Source organism: Bos taurus, chromosome 11, assembly GCF_002263795.3.
Source record: "Bos taurus isolate L1 Dominette 01449 registration number 42190680 breed Hereford chromosome 11, ARS-UCD2.0, whole genome shotgun sequence".
Lineage (NCBI taxonomy): Eukaryota > Metazoa > Chordata > Mammalia > Artiodactyla > Bovidae > Bos > Bos taurus.
The window spans coordinates 79437764-79454270 of NC_037338.1; the positions used below are offsets into that span (position 1 = coordinate 79437764).

General features: G+C 41.0%; 1 long non-coding RNA gene across 1 annotated transcript in view; it reads left to right on the forward strand.

The window, feature by feature from the left end:
- The window catches only part of LOC112448881 (uncharacterized), a 37657-nt gene extending 21387 nt beyond the window's left edge, over positions 1 to 16270 (forward strand). Inside the window, exons 3-5 of the long non-coding RNA XR_003037349.2 lie at positions 11698 to 11797; positions 13775 to 13891; positions 16189 to 16270. This is a non-coding gene — a long non-coding RNA (uncharacterized lncRNA). The remainder of the gene's footprint in view (positions 1 to 11697; positions 11798 to 13774; positions 13892 to 16188) is intronic.
- The last annotated feature ends 237 nt before the right edge of the window (positions 16271 to 16507 follow it).

The window sequence follows — 16507 nt, forward strand, 5'->3', positions numbered from 1 at the left end:
AGCAACCTGTAGATACGGCTGGGGAAAACATGTCTCAGAGCCCCCTTCCCTCCCCCTTGCACACTGATGGCTCTCCTTGGACAGCACCTAACTTTCTCTCATGATTTCTTTCCCGAGGTAGGGCCTTCCTCTCACTGATTGTTATCAGGAAGTGAACTGGTAGCCCACTAAACTCGGCTTCATCAGACTCTCAGGAAGAAATCATGTGTGTGTGTGTGTGTGTGTGTGTGTGTGTGTGAAGTTCAGTTCAGTTCAGTCACTCAGTCGTGTCCAACTCTTTGTGATCCCATGGACTGTAGCACGCCAGGCCTCCCTGTCCATCACCAGCTCCCAGAGTTTACTCAAACTAATGTCCATTGAGTTGGTGATGCCATCCAACCATCTCATCCTCTGTTGTCCCCTTCTTCTCCGGACTTCAATCTTTCCCAGCATCAGGGTCTCTTTCAAGGAGTCGGTTCTTCCTATCAGGTGGCCAAAGTATTGGAGCTTCAACTTCAGCATCAGTCCTTGCAGTGAATATTCAGGACTGATTTTCTTTAGGATTGACTGGTTGGATCTCCTTGCAGTCCAAAGGACTCTCAAGAGTCTTCTCCAACACCACAGTTCAAAAGCATCTCTTTTGGCACTGTGTGTGTGAAGAGGCTATAGCAAAGGGATCAAGGACCCGCTCTGGAGACTTGTTGTTGACACTTGAAAAGTTACTGATGCTTTCTGAACCTTAGATTCTTCATCAGTAAGTGGAAATAATAAGACTTATAACCAAGTTCTTGAAAGGACTAAATATAGTAACTAAATAGATTCGTATGATGCTTGGCACATATTAGGTATTTGAGAAATCTCACCTGTTGTTATTGCTATTTGGGGGGTACAAGTTGATATAATATGGGTACATTCTGGGTAGAGTTAGAGCAAACGTAGAATCTTTTTGTTGTGGTGGGGGGAGTGAGGGGAAGGGACAGGAGCATACACATTGCTGTCCATAGTGCTGAATCATCTTTGCACAGGGCATGGCTGTGACTCTGAATACCAGGCCACTGCAGATGTTGCTCAGTCTCTCCCAGGAATTCTGAACCAGGGATGCTGAATGAAGAGACACAGACAGTAGAAAAGCAAACTAGCTGTGGCTTTTGGATAAGCCACTGAAAAAATTTTTATGGAGAGCAAAAGAGACATTTTAATCCCCTTTTTACATATTTACACTACCAAACACACACATACACACCCTAACCTGATACACTTGAAACGCTGATAAAAGTAATGCATGAGTGCTGTGATGGAAGGGGTGTAGGTATGAGCATGAATGCTGAGTCTGAGTAGTTAGCAGAACCCAAGAAGGGTGGAGATTAAGTGAGGCATCATTATTACTGGGTTAAAACAAAATTAAACATCTAAACATTTTGGGTCAATAAAATATTTGTAATTTTCACAATGTCACAGAACAAGTAAAACTGATATTTTATAATGTACCTTGTTGGTTTCACGTAATATTGAAAGTTTAAGCACACTTCTGAGTGTATTAAGTTGTTTTTGGAGAGTAGGGAATTTTGAAGGGCAGGTGTCTCCTCTATATTTTTCTTTTTGGGGAGTATTCTGGTGATGATTTTGGGTGTATTGTTTTCTCTGAGGCCTCTTTGTCCACTTCCTTCCTCTTCTCACAGCTTGGCTAACCTACCTCCTAACACCTACCTGCTAGTCAATTTATCCTTGTAGTCATCCATCTACCCCAAGTATTCAAACATGCAATTATTGAGCATCTACTGAATATTCTGCACCAAGAAAGTAGCTCAACTAATCTGACTGTTGTCGTGACAGACTGACCTTGATCCAGCCCCTCCAGAATCCACTGGTGCTGTACTTATTCTTCCATTCAACAAATTCACTAAACTCTTATTGTTAGTCAGGTACTGTTTTAGGGAGTGGGGACACAACAATAAATTCTGCGATCCAGGAGTTGGGTTACTGAAATAGGCTTCTGACCAGTTCCATTTTTGCCATCGACCTCCTGCAGTTCATTGTCAGTACAGCCAGAGATCCTTTTACACTTAAGTCCTGTCATCGTTTCTCTGCTCAGAGTCTCCCAACAGCTTCTCATCTCATTTAGCTGGAGCTGGGGTGGGCAGCACAGTGATGGAGGTGATGAGAAGAGCTTGTATTCTCTCTATGTATTTTGAAGGCATAGCCTATAGGACTCACTGACAGATCAGAACTCGCACCCCTGTACTGGAAGGCGAAATCCCAACCACTGGATCACCAGGGAAGTCCCTAAAGATGCCTTTTTAAATGGGTGCTGCCCGGCCACTAGTAGACAAAGCATGGCATCTTCAGGGGCCTTGAGTGATTGTGAAAGCGGCCTGTCTTTCTTGCTGTGGTCCATCTCCTCTTTGCCTGTCTGATGCCTGGGCCTCTCCTCATCCCTTACAGAGTGAAGAATTTGCTTCACTCGGAAGGAAGCAGAGTGCAAAGTGAGGTCACTGCTGCCTGCTAACTCTTAAGACCTTAACTTTCAGAAACATTTCAGAAATGTTTCCTAAACATTTACAAGAAACGAGGTATTTTGATAGCCTTATAAACTTTATTTAGTTTTAACAAATACTGAAGTTACTGGTTTACTATACCAATAGGAATTAAATGTTGTGCTATAAAGTTAAAGGCCAAAATAGTTCAGATAACTACAGCTCTAATTAAGTTTCAGTGCATGGTGGGGAAAGCAATATGGCACAATCTATGGTCTATTTTTTAAAAAACAGTGTAGCTACTCAAGTTCCATTTATTTAAAAGAGCCTTTTATGAAAAACTTAGAGAACATTAGATTCATTAACAGCAATTGTAGGCTTTTGCACCCATTCATGGGTGGCAGATGGATCCATTGAAACAGCTGGCTGAACAGATATGAATTGACCATGACCTCCAGAAGTTAGGAGTCTGTTTGAAACCTGTTAGTGCAACAGTGTTTTGTACAGTAGCCTTAATATTTTTCTTCTTTGGTAGAATTAAGTACTCATTTTTTCCTTTTTCTTGTTACTATACCTTCTTCTTAGTTTATTTACACACATATACAATTGCACAATTCACATTGCATTCCCAAAGTATAATTTTCTCTACTCATACTTCAATGCATGTTTTTGTTTCCATGTTTTTATCCTGCAACAACAGTAATAATATTTTTTATTGTAATATTGTATATTAGGACACATAAATATGTTATATATTATTGTTATTAATGGAAATGCATTTGTAGATATTGTGCATTTTCCCCCAGCTTTACTGAGGTATAACTAGCAAAAAAAAGTGTATATATTTAAAGTGTACAATGTGGTGATTTGATATATATATACATTGTGAAATGATTATCACATTCCAGCTAATGAACATATCCATCACTTAGTTATCTTTTTTTTTGTTTATTTTGCTGTAAGAACATCTAAAGTCTACTCTCTTAGCATATTTCAAATATGAAATAACTATAGTCATGCTGTACATTAGGTCTCCAAGATTATTCATCTTATATCTGAACATCTGCACACTTTGCACATCTCTACATTTCAGTTCAGTTCAGTTCAGTCACTCAGTTGTGTCCGACTTTTTGTGACCCCATGAACTGCAGCACTCCAGGCCTCCCTGTCCATCACCAACTCTTGGAGTTCACTCAAACTCATGTCCATCGAGTTGGTGATGCCATCCAGCCATCTCATCCTCTGTCATCCCCTTCTCCTCCTGCCCTAATCTCTCACAGCATCAGGGTCTTTTCCAATGAGTCAACTCTTTGCATGAGGTGGCCAAAGTAGTGGAGTTTCAGCTTCAGCATCAGTCCTTCCAAACAACACCCAGGATTTATCTCCTTTAAGATGGACTGGTTGGATCTTCTTGCAGTCCAAGGGACTCTCAAGAGTCTTCTCCAATACCACAGTTCAAAAGCATCAATTCTTCAGCACTCAGCTTTCTTCATAATCCAACTCTCACATCCATGCATGACCACTGAAAAAACCATAGCCTTGACTAGGCGGACCTTGGTTGGAAAAGTAATGTCTCTGCTTTTGAATATGCTATCTAGGTTGGGCATAACTTTCCTTCCAAGGAGTAAGCGTCTTTTAATTTCATAGCTGCAATCACCATCTGCAGTGATTTTGCTGCTGCTGCTGCTGCTAAGTCGCTTCAGTTGTGTCCGACTCTGTGGGACCCCATAGACGGCAGCCCACCAGGCTTCCCATCCCTGGGATTCTCCAGGCAAGAACACTGGAGTGGGTTGCCATTTTCCTTCTCCAATGCATGAAAGTGGAAAGTGAAAGTGAAGTCGCTCAGTCGTGTCCGACTCTATTGACCCCATGGACTGCAGCCTTCCTCTGTCCATGGGATTTTCTAGGCAAAAGTACTGGAGTGGGGTGCCATTGCCTTCTCTGCAGTGATTTTGGAGCCCCCCAAAATTAAGTCTGACACTGTTTCCCCATCTATTGGCCATGAGTGATGGGACCAGATGCCATGATCTTAGTTTTCTGAATGTTGAGCTTTAAGCCAACTTTTCCACTCTCCTCTTTCACTTTCATCAAGAGGCTTTTTAGTTCCTCTTCACTTTCTGCCATAAGGGTGGTGTTATCTGCATATCCCCATTTACTCACCACCCAACTTCTGGCAACTACCGTTTTACTCTCTGCTTCTGCGAGTTTGACATTTTTTGATCCCACATATAAGTGGGATCATACAGTGGTTTTTTTTTTTTTTTTCTCCTGCATCTAGTTTATTTCACTTAATATGGTGGTGGTTTAGTCACTAAGTTGCGTCTGACTCTTTGCGACCCCATGGACTGTAGCCCTCGAGGCTCCGCTGTCCATGGTATTTTCCAGGCAAGTATACTGGAGTAGGTTGCCACTTCCTTCTGCAGGGGATCTTCCCCACCCAGGGATCAAACCTAGGTCTCCTGCCATTGCAGTCAGATTCTTTACCAACTCAGCCACCAGGGCAGCCCATAATGTATTCCAGTTTCATCCATGTTGTTGCAAATAGTGGGATTTCCTTCTTTTTATAGCTGAATAGCATTCCATTGTATGCCTATGTGTGCAGTGTATATTGTATGTATGTATGTATGTTGTCGCACCGCATTTCACACACAGCACATTCTTTATCCATTCACCTGTTTATGGACACTTAGACTGTTTCCATACTTTGGCTATTTGAATAATGAATACTATTGTGTGTTAGCTCTCCTCCAAACAACTGCTTGGTAATTCACACCCCTTACTAACCCAAGAGGAACAAGCCAGAAGTTAAGTAAGAAATTTAAGGAGGGTTTTATTTCCTTTCACTCTGAAGTTTTTGAAGATTAAAACAATGAAAAACATCAAGAAAATAAATAAGCTCTATGTGATTCTGGTTCCGCATTATGTAATCCTTAGTAGATTTTCAGGGGTTGTTAGATGTTTGCTATAAAATTATGAAATACATGTTGTTTTAGCACAATTATGTTCTTCTCCTCCTTTTCTCCTTTTATTTTCCGTTCCCTTCTATTTCTACTCCCCTTTACCACCATCATCATCATTACTATTATTTAATTAATTTATTTTAGATATAGCTATCCCAGTTTTAAGAATTATTTAGTAGACTCCTGATTGCAAAAGGTCTTGAGTGAAAGTCTCCCTAGAATTGTAAATGTCTTTGTTCTTTCAACACATTAGTGATAGATATCTTTTTTGGCCCTTAATACTGATTAAACGCTTTTTCCAGTGCATTTCAAAACTATCTGAAGCCACTTTAAATAAGACCTGTGTATGTGTGTGTTAGTCTCTCAGGCATGTGTGACTCTTTGTGACCCCATGGACTGTGGCCCACCAGGCCCCTCTGTCCATGTAATTCTCCAGGCAAGAATACTAGAGTGGGTAGTTATTCCCTTCTCCAGGGTCCTGATCCAGGGATTGAACCCAGGTCTCCTGCATTGCAAGCAGATTCTTCACCATCTGAGCCACCAGGGAGCCTATTAGGTATTTAACTTGGTTAAATCCTTTCCTCTTTCTGAGCATCTAATTCCTCATCTAAAAAATGGGGATAATAATATCTACCTCATATATTTATGCTGATTCAGTTCAGTTCAGTCGAGTCCAGCTCTTTGCGACCCCATGAATCGCAGCACGCCAGGCTTCCCTGTCCGTCACCAACTCCCGGAGTTCACTGAAACTCACGTCCATTGAGTCGGTGATGCCATCTAGCCATCTCATCCTCTGTCATTCCCTTTTCCTCCTGCCCCCAATCCCTCCCAGCATCAGTCTTTTCCAATGAGTCAACTCTTCGCATGAGGTAGCCAAAGTACTGGAGTTTCAGCTTTAGCATAATTCCTTCCAAAGAACATTATGCTGATTAAATGGGAGCAAATTTGATAGGAGAAAAGTTTGTAGTAAATTGTGAAGTTCCATTTAATATTAATATGCAAATTATAAGAGTAATAATAGTAATGTAATTGGAAAAATCAGGGACTGGAGTTGCATACTGGAGTTTTTTTGTTTTTTTTTTTTTTACTATGACACAGACTATTTTAAGTGATATGCTATAGTTAGATCATAATTCACACAACCATCTTCTGAATTGAGCAGTTAAACTATGCCATATTATTTGGGCATGTAAAGAACAGTATGTGCTTATGCACACATTATTTATCTCCGTTTCCGAATATTGGTTTGGCGTTTGGTTCCAGAAGGCCAGTCACTTTCTCTCAGGACTGCCCATGCTCTGGGTTCTGTCTAGTTAGTGCCGCTACTCGGCTCTTTGTAGCTCTCTTACGCTTGTGTTCTCTCTAGATCCTAGAAGGGCCTCCAGAAAGGCCTGGGCAAGAGTGGGGTTGAAAGAGGAGGGGCTTTGCTATTGTTTGTTGGATGGTGAAGCTGGACTGAGGGTGTCCCTTTGCCTTGGGGGATCTTGGTGTCAGTGGAAAAAGTAGGCCCTGCTTGGCAACAGGGTGGGCACCCCAGGGAACAAGGAGAGGTGGGGCATGACAGGTCAGGCCCCTGGGGGGAACGTCCCTGCCTAGAAGGCTGTTGGGTCTCTAGAGCTCTCCCAGCTGGGCTTTATAGGATTACAATTGAATTCACAACTTAAGTCTCTGCCAGAGAGAGTAATTCTGTCTGCAGCAACCCCCACTGGCTACAAGGTTGTATCCAAAGTGAGGAGAGGAAGGATGGGGTGGGGGCGGCGGGGGGCAGCAATCGTCCAGGCTGTTAGCAGCTCTTTGAGTCAATGGCCTGTGAAATGTTAGAGAAGACCCGAAACCCTCCTCCCCGGGTGGATATCACCTTCTTCCTTTGGATTTTATGAAGAACCTGATCCTCTTTGCCTGGATGGAGCCAAATAAATGGGAGTCTCCGAGGAGGCTGATGGCTCAGCTGTAGAGGTCCCCCTGAGACGTCTGGTTTTGATGCTTTTCTGATGGAGACGATCCTGCTCAGAGAACGAGATCACTTATGCCAGTCTGAGAGAAAGGTCATGTTTTTAATTTAACTTAATTTCCTACACCAAAGAGAATTTTCAATAGGATATTCGACTTTTGCACCTTTAATGAGACCAGATGCTCTGGGGCCTGCAGCCTTGAAGAGAAAACAGGCTTTCTAGTTTACACTGCCACTCCGAGCCTTTTCTAAACTGGATGTGAAGTTCCCTTGAGTGCCCCTCTGCACTGGTGTTTCTTTCTTTCTCTCTCACTTTTTCCTCTTCCTTTTTCTCTTCCCACCCATCCTTCCTTCCTCGCTTCTGCTCCTTTGTAGACTTATCTTTGAACACTTGGCATGGGCTAAGCAGATGCTTAGAGCTTCCCAAACGTATATTCAGTTTCTATTTTACAGATGAAAAAGCCGAGACTCAGCAAGGTTAGGTGAGGAGTCTTGTATTGACTAGTGGCATGATAGGCTGAATAACACAGTCCTTACAAGCCTGGGTGCTGAAATTAGATCATCTGAGTTCAAGTCCAGGCTGCGATGTTTACTTGTAGTTACCTGGGAAACTTCCTTAACCTTTTAACTACCAGTTTATGCTTAAAGTTTAATTTTATTTTTAATGATGACAGTTAAATGTACAAAAGGGCATATGTATAGTTTATAGACTAATAAAACCAATGCCTGGATACCTTTCAACTAGATAAAGAAATAGAGCATTGTGCATACTTTTCAGGTCTTACATGTGTTCCCCTTCTGTGCAACTTCCATCTTCATTTAACCCCTAGAGCTAACCATTTTTGTGGATTTTGGTTTTATGTTTATGTTTTCCTATCTGGAGAAGGCAATGGCACCCCACTCCAGTACTCTTGCCTGGAGAATCCCATGGAGGGAGGAGCCTAGTAGGCTATAGTCCATGGAGTCACAAAGAGTTGGACACGACTGAGCGACTTCACTTATATTATGTATGTGTGTGTGCTTAGTCGATCAGTCATGTCCGACTCTTTGTGACCCCATGGATGGTGGCCCATCAGGCTCCTCTGTTAATGGGGACTCTTCAGGTTAGAATAATCGAGTGGGTATTCAGGCCCTCCTCCAAAGGATCTTCCCAACCCAGGTCTCCTGCATTGCAGGCGAATTCTTTACCGTCTGAGCCATATATATGTATTATATAATAATACATATATATACACACACACCCTATCAATAAATAGTATATTGATTAGTATTACTTGTTTTTGTACTTTATTAAGCTGAAAATTCTATAATGTATTTTTCTTTGATATGCTTTTTATCCTTTTAGCTATATTTATGAGATTTCTGTCAGTTCAGTTCAGTTCAGTTGCTCAGTTGTGTCTGACTCTTTGTGACCCCATGAATTGCAGCATACCAGGCCTCCCAGTCCATCACCAACTCCCGGAGTTCACTCAAACTCATGTCCATCGAGTCAGTGATGCCATCCAGCCATCTCATCCTCTGTCATCCCCTTCTCCTCCTGCTCCCAATCCCTCACAGCATCAGCGTCTTTTCCAATGAGTCAACTCTTTGCATGAGGTGGCCAAAGTAGTGGAGTTTCAGCTTCAGCATCAGTCCTTCCAAACAACACCCAGGGCTGATCTCCTTTCGAATGGACTGGTTGGATCTCCTTGCAGTCCAAAGGACTCTCAAGAATCTTCTCCAACACCACAGTTCAAAAGCATCAATTCTTCAGCACTCAGCTTTCTTCACAGTCCAACTCTCACATCCATACATGACCACTGGAAAAACCATAGCCTTGACTAGATGGACCTTTGTTGGCAAAGTAATGTCTCTGCTTTTCAATATGCTATGTAGGTTGGTCATAACTTTCCTTCCAAGGAGTAAGCATCTTTTAATTTCATGGCTGAAATCACCATCTGCAGTGATTTTGGAGCCCCCCACCAAATAAAGTCTGACACTGTTTCCCCTGTTTCCCCATCTATTTCCAATGAAGTGATGGGACCAGATGCCATAATCTTCATTTTCTGAATGTTGAGCTTTAAGCCAACTTTTTCACTCTCCTCTTTCACTTTCATCAAGAGACTTTTTAGTTCCTCTTCACTTTCTGCCATAAAGATGGTGTCATCTGCATATCTGAGGTTATTGATATTTCTCCCTGCAATCTTGATTCCAGCTTGTGCTTCTTCCAGCCCAGTGTTTCTCATGATGTACTCTGCATATAAGTTAAATAAGCAGGGTGACAATATACAGCCTTGACGTACTCCTTTTCCTATTTGGAACCAGTCTGTTGTTCCATGTCCAGTTCTAACTGTTGCTTCCTGACTTGCATACAGGTTATGAGATTTAGCCATGTACTTATAGTCCATTTATTTTCAGTCCTAAGTGGAATGCTGTTTTATGACTTCATCTCTATTTAGTCATTCTCTTCTTAATGGATATTTGGGTTGTTGCAGTTTTTCAGTATGACAGACAATTCTGTTATGCACATTGCTAGATTTTTTTCCTGAGGCACATCTGCTGAAGTTTCTTTAGGGTGTGAACCTGGGAAAGAGATGGTCACAGTCACGTATGTTCAGTGTTATGCTCAACTGCTTTCTATATTTGTTGCAAAACCAGTTACTGACTCATAGAGTAAAGAGTTCCCATTTCTCCACTTCTTCACCAACACTTGATACTGTCACATTTTAAATCTTTGGCAATATAGTAAGTGCAAAATATATCTTATTGTTGTTTTAACTAATAACTTTCACTTCCAATGAAACTGGGTGGTGCTAGTGGTAAAGAACCCACCTGCCTATGCAGGTGATTTTAAGAGACATGGGTTTGATCCCTAGGTCAGGAAAATCCCCTGGAGGAGAGCATGGCAACCCACTCCAGTATTCTTGGCCTGGAAAATTCCATGGGCAGAGGAGCCTGTCAGGCTATAGTCCCTTGGGGTCACAAAGAATCAGACCTGACTGAAGTGGCTTAGCACACATACATTTATAATTATTTGCATTTTTCTCTTAGGTAAAATGCCTTTTTATGTGTGCTTGTCTATTTTTCTGTGTTTCTTTTTGCCCATTTCTCCCTTAGTCTGATCTTCCTCACTTATTTAATGGGAGGACTATTCTGGAACCTCTCTATTAGCCTTTAGAGCTCTCTGCTCTGATTCAAAGACTGATATTTTGTTTCTGCTAACTCTGTTTTCATATGTTGCATTTCCTCTCTTTGAAACATGCTTGTATGTATTAGGGATTGATGTCAGCTTGTGGCCCTGTCTCCTAGGTCAAGGACAGCATAGAATAAATCTTCTGTATAATTGCCCAAGAGAATTTTCTTTAACTTATTATTTTTAAATTTCCATTGACAATTAAAAATGAGATCTGTTTTTTCATTGTTTATATTCCCTCAAATATAAGTTGGGCACATATTTATGACTGGCCAGAATCTAAAGTTTTCTATCAAAGACATAATGAGGATGGCTTTCTCTTCCCTTTTTCTTCTGTTCTTTTATGGTGGTGGAATTAAGAACAAAAAAAAATCTAGGAGATAATTCTTCTTGTCTCTGCAAAGTTAAATACATAATCATAGCTTGTTTTTAAGATATTTTATTATGAGTCTCTTCATTCACTCTGCCTCAGTTTCTAACTCATGTTTTCCTTCAGATCAATGGTTTCAAAGGCAACAAAAAATTAAAACAGAAAGAAATTCTCCCAAACTGGTGAACCAACTAACCAAGAGAAACTTCAACCCAAACTACCACCAAAGAACCCCAACAAGCATTATCAAATCTAAAAGTATCCTTTGATTCAGATCAGGAATTACACAGGAGCAACTAACATTTCTTGCACAATTGCCAGTGTCTGCTCCTACCTTCCGTTATGTTTTACCAAATTAGGCCTTCAACAGATTGGAGCAGACTCGGCTGCACTGGGGAGGGCAATCTGCAATTGATCCAAATGTTAATCTCCTCCAGAAGCATCCAGAAATACCCTCATAGATATATCTAGAATAATGTTTAATCAAATATCTGGAAGCTCTGTAAAGTAATCGAGTAGACATATAGAATTAAACATTACAAAAGTGTTCCAACATTTAAAAGCAGGAAAACATGAAACTCCGAAGTTCATAGCATGGTAAGGAGGTAGTGATGGTTGTGCATATGTTGTGTAAATTGTGATCAAAGTCTCGTTGACCTATTTCCACAACAACTACACAGTGATAGATCACCCTTTAATAGTTGAGTGGTCTTTGTATGACATTGTCTATTAACAACATTTAAAAATTTTTAGAAAATATCCTCATGCAAAATCTCTGTGATTTTCCCCAGACTTTATATCAATTCTTCCCTTTGCTGGTTCTTTCTGCTACTTGAAAATTCTACCCTGCTTCTAATGTCGAATGCCATGACCCTTTGCTGCAGTGCACTGGTAAGTCTGTTCTTTTTGCCTGTCTCCTCTGGTCCCCTGAACAAATCAGGTTCAGTTGTTTTGGGTAATTTATTTGCCTAGGATTGGTTTTTTATTTTGTCCATATGCTGGACTGTTGCTTCTTAAGGTTTAGTATCACTTGGAAAACTTTCAATACACAGATTCTTAGGCCCTATTCCCAGATTACTGGGATACTGGTGGGGGGCGGGTGTTGCAGTGATGGTGGTGTTGGTGGGGTGTCAGAGAATTTACATTTCTAACAAGAAACCCAGGGATGCTATTGTTGCTAGTTTAAGGACCATAATTAGGGTTGTGCTATTCTAGATGGCACTTATAAAACCAATAGGATTGTTTACCTTTAGTATATATATATATATATAGTGCATGATTGCCATTTCATTGGTGTCTTTTGGTTTCCAAATAAATAATATTTCATTATTTGAATCATTTTTGATCATTGGTTACTTCTCACGAAGTTGTTGGCTCTTTGAAGACCAACCCTTACTCAGATTTTGATCCATTGTAAAGTTAGTTCACACCATGCTCAGCAAGTATATGTTGATTGAATTAAAAGGGAAGAAAGGATTGATCAGTTGATGGAAGTTCGCAGCACGCAAGGCTCCAGGCTCACCTCTCACACCCTTATGCCACATTTCATCCAGACCCTGGAAACTGTGATCTCTCTCACTTTCTGCAGCAACTCACTGGCAGCCTTGAGACCACCCTGCCTCAGGCTGAGAAGTGAGAAATTCTGAAAGCAATCGAACACTGTAAATTTTCACAGCAGTTCGGCTGGAAACTGTTGGGCACAGATGTTTCTGTAATTTTGATATGCTGGGAACATTCTCCCGGCTCCAAGCACACAGGGCCTCAGCTTCAGTCTTCCACCTGGGTGCCTCAGTGGGCAAGTCTCAGTGCACTGAGGCTGTAATAGGAACCAGGTGGCAGCATGTGTCTGTCTTAAAAGAGCTGAACAAAATTCATGGCCCAGTACCATTCATTCCTTCCCTCTGGTCCCAGCTCCTTCCTCAGGGAGCTGGCTCTGGTGATGGCAGACCTCTCTGCCCACTCCAAAGTGAAGTGGTTCTCAGCCCCTTGTCCAAGATGGGAATGGAGTCTCATCTTTGCTGTTGGGTGGAGCCCTAGAGGACTCCAGCTGCTCTTTGATTGGCTGTAAGAAAAGAATCAGGAAAAGGGTTTGGTGGTGTGAAAGAATATGACTCTTCCATATGATCTCTGTGTGATCAGGATCACTACCATCATTTGAAAATCCATAGAAGGATTTTGAAACTTGTGACATATTCCTTCCAAACTGGATTTGCATTTAGAATATAGTATTGGTAAAGTATCTGCCTGCAATGTGGGAGATGCAGGTTCAATCCCTGGCTTGGGACAATCCTGTGGAGAAGGAAATGCAACTCACTCCAGTATTCTTGCCTGAGAAATCCCATGGATGGAGGAGCCTGGTAGGCTATGGTTTGTGGAGTCGCTCGGACATGACTTAGTGATTAAACCACCACCACCACCATTCCTCTTTTTAGTTAGAAATAGCTCTCATTTGGGTTTTCCAGATGACACTAGTGGTAAAGAACCTGCCTGCCAATACAGGAGATGTAAGAAATGTGGCTTCAGTTCCTGGGTCAGGAAGATCCCCTGGAGGAAGGCATGGCAACCCACTCCAGTATTCTTGCCTGGAGAATCTCATGGACATAGGAACCTGGTGGGCTACAGTCCATAGCGTCTTAAAGAGTTGGGCACAACTGAAATGACTTTGCATGCACACACACAGCTCTCATTTGCTTCAGGGTTCCTCCTGCTTCTGGAAACACAAGTAAGGCTATGAATAGCACAGGAGAAACATCTGCTACTGCTTGAAATGTACCCAGCAAAACTGACAAAAGTTCAATGAACTGGAAGCATTCTTTATGAATGTTTCTGGTTGGGATAACTTTAACCTCTGCAATACTGTAACCAAAGGTGTAAACAAGACAGCAGGTGAAGGATGTAGAACTGGAGACCTGGGAAGAGGAAGCAGACACTTCTTGGGAGGACCTCATGCAGTAGTTAGCCTCCTGCCCTAGTGACTCAGGTTAAGTAAGTATCGTTGTGCTTACAACTGTCAGTGTTGCTGGGTAACAAATGTCCTTCCATTTCTTTTCACAAGACATCTTCTTAACACAGCTGTTGAAAGACTTGTTTTTATAAACTCTCATATAACCTTTATGTCTTAATTTATCACTAATGTGTAACATTAGCTGTACTACTGTTAAACAAAAAAGTTTACCCTAGACAGTACTCACAAATCTTCTAAGAACCAAGAGGAGTATTTTCGTCCAGTTTTAGCTTTTATGTAGAACGTGTTCCATATTAAAATAGAATTTGATTTTTCTTCTTAGCTCCCATTATTCACTATGTTATTTCTTTAAAAAAGTAACTCGAACAGCTTTTTAAATCTATAACCTCCATATAGCTGGAACAAAGAAACAAATAGATCCCAAGAAGAAATATTTGCTGTAACTAGAGTTGAGTGAGGTAACCGGTAAGATGAAATTTAAAGAAGCTTCCATTAAAAAATAACAAAATAGACACACCATTAGAAGTAGTAAGAAAGTTCAGTAAGTTTGCTGTCAGATCAACTTATGTATAATTAAAGTTATTTTTCATCAGCAATAATCAACTATCAACTAAAAACACAGTAAGAAAAGAAGGTAGCCTTCATATTACCAATAAAAAGTATAAGCCATCTAGGAGTGAACTTAGTCAAAAGTACACAGATTTCTATGGGAAAAGGTTAAACATTATTGGAGTACACAGAAGATGATTTATTTACATGGAGAAACATTCCTTGTTGCTGTATGGAGTGAGTTAATCTTATCAAGTTACTTCCTACTCGAATCAATATACATATACAATACAATTTCATTAAAATTCCAGTAAGATATTTTGATGGACTTGATAAAAATAACCTAAAAATATCTGGAAGGATTAAGATCCATGAATACCTAAGGGAGTTTAAAAAAAAAAACAAAGGGAATATTTTTCTTGCCAGGTATTAAGACATATTACAAAGAGTGTTATTTGTGTAAGTTGCATGCTCTGCAGGGTTAGTGTAGGCTGATGCAGACATTTTGGAGAACAATCTGCCAGTATTTGGCTAAATTAAGCGTACTCATACTCTATAATTCAGCACAAAATTCACACAGGTCCATAGGTGACCTGAATGGGGATGGGCACTGTAATGCTGCTATGAAAGAAGGTGTTGGAGGCAACTCAGTGTCCACTCCTTGGGGAGTGGATTGTTAAATGTAGGGTTGCATTTTATGGGGTACTATGCTGTAAGTTGGGCTTCCCCAGTGGCTCAGGGGTGAAGAATCTGCTTGCAAGGCAGGAGATGCAGGTTTGATTCCTGGGTTGGGACGATCTCCTGGAGGAGGCATGGCAACCCACTCCAGTATTGAGCCTGGTGGGCTACAGACCATAGGATTGCAAAAAGCTAGACACGACTGAAGAGACTGAGCACAACACGGGATGCTATAAGTTAAAAGCAGTGGACTGTATATGATAGACCTTAAAATAATACATCATTAAAAATCAGTAAATAGAATGAGATTACACACAAAAAAGCTTATTTTTATAGGAACAGGTAAAAACAAGTTCTGACAAACCTAGACAGTGTATTAAAAAGCAAAAATATCACTTTACTGACAAAGGGCCATAGAGTCAAAGCTATGATTTTTCCAGTCGTCAGGTATGAATGTGAGAGTTAGACCAAAAAGAAGGCTGAGGGCTGAAGAATTGATGCCTTTGAATTGTGGTGCTGGAGAAGACTCCCGAGAGTCCCTTGGACTGCAAGGAGGTCAAATCAGTCAATCCTGAAGGAAGTCAACTGTGAATTTTCATTGGAATGACTGATGCTAAAGCTGAAGTTCCAATATTTTGGCCACCTGATTGAAGAGCCAACACAGGAACAGACCCTGATGCTGGGAGAGATTGAAGGCAAAAGGAAAGTAGGGCGGCAGAGGATGAGATGGCTAGATAACATCACCGACTCAGTGGGCATGAATCTGAACAAACTCTTGGAGACAGTGAAGTACAGGGAAGCCTGGCGTGCTGCAGTCCATGGGGTTGCAAAGAGTCAGACACGACTGAGCAAGTGAACAACAAAAACACATGAGAATGGTTAGGACTAGAGTTAGTGTTAGAAAGACGAGTCAGAAACAGGCATTAAAGGGAGAATATGATAAAAGGAAAAGTGTACAGAATAATGATGATAATGTACCCTAACTGAGAGGCATGATTAATTTAAAAGTTTCAATTAAAAAAATGAACAAGGAAAAATTTTTAAAAATCCATTTAAAATTGCAGACTTCTCTGTTTTTCTATCTTTCTAGAGGATCTCAAGAAAATATTTTGGAGCAGAACTTATTCTTTACAGAAAAGGCAGCACAATAAAAAATAACATTTGAGTGAAGACTTCATGTAAGGCTGATCTCTGTGTCTTCAGCAAGTCTGTCTCTTCTAGAACTAGTGGATAAATCTTGGAGCCCCTCCCCTTATCCAGTCCCTTCTGTCCAGGGGGCAATAGCCGAGCATATAAGGGGACAGCAAAGACGTTGGGAGGTCAAGGTGGAGACATCTTTGGCCCAATCCAACTCCTGAGTACCTTATGTGGGCTTTTATTTCTCTGAAAGAACACTACTGTTAGCATAA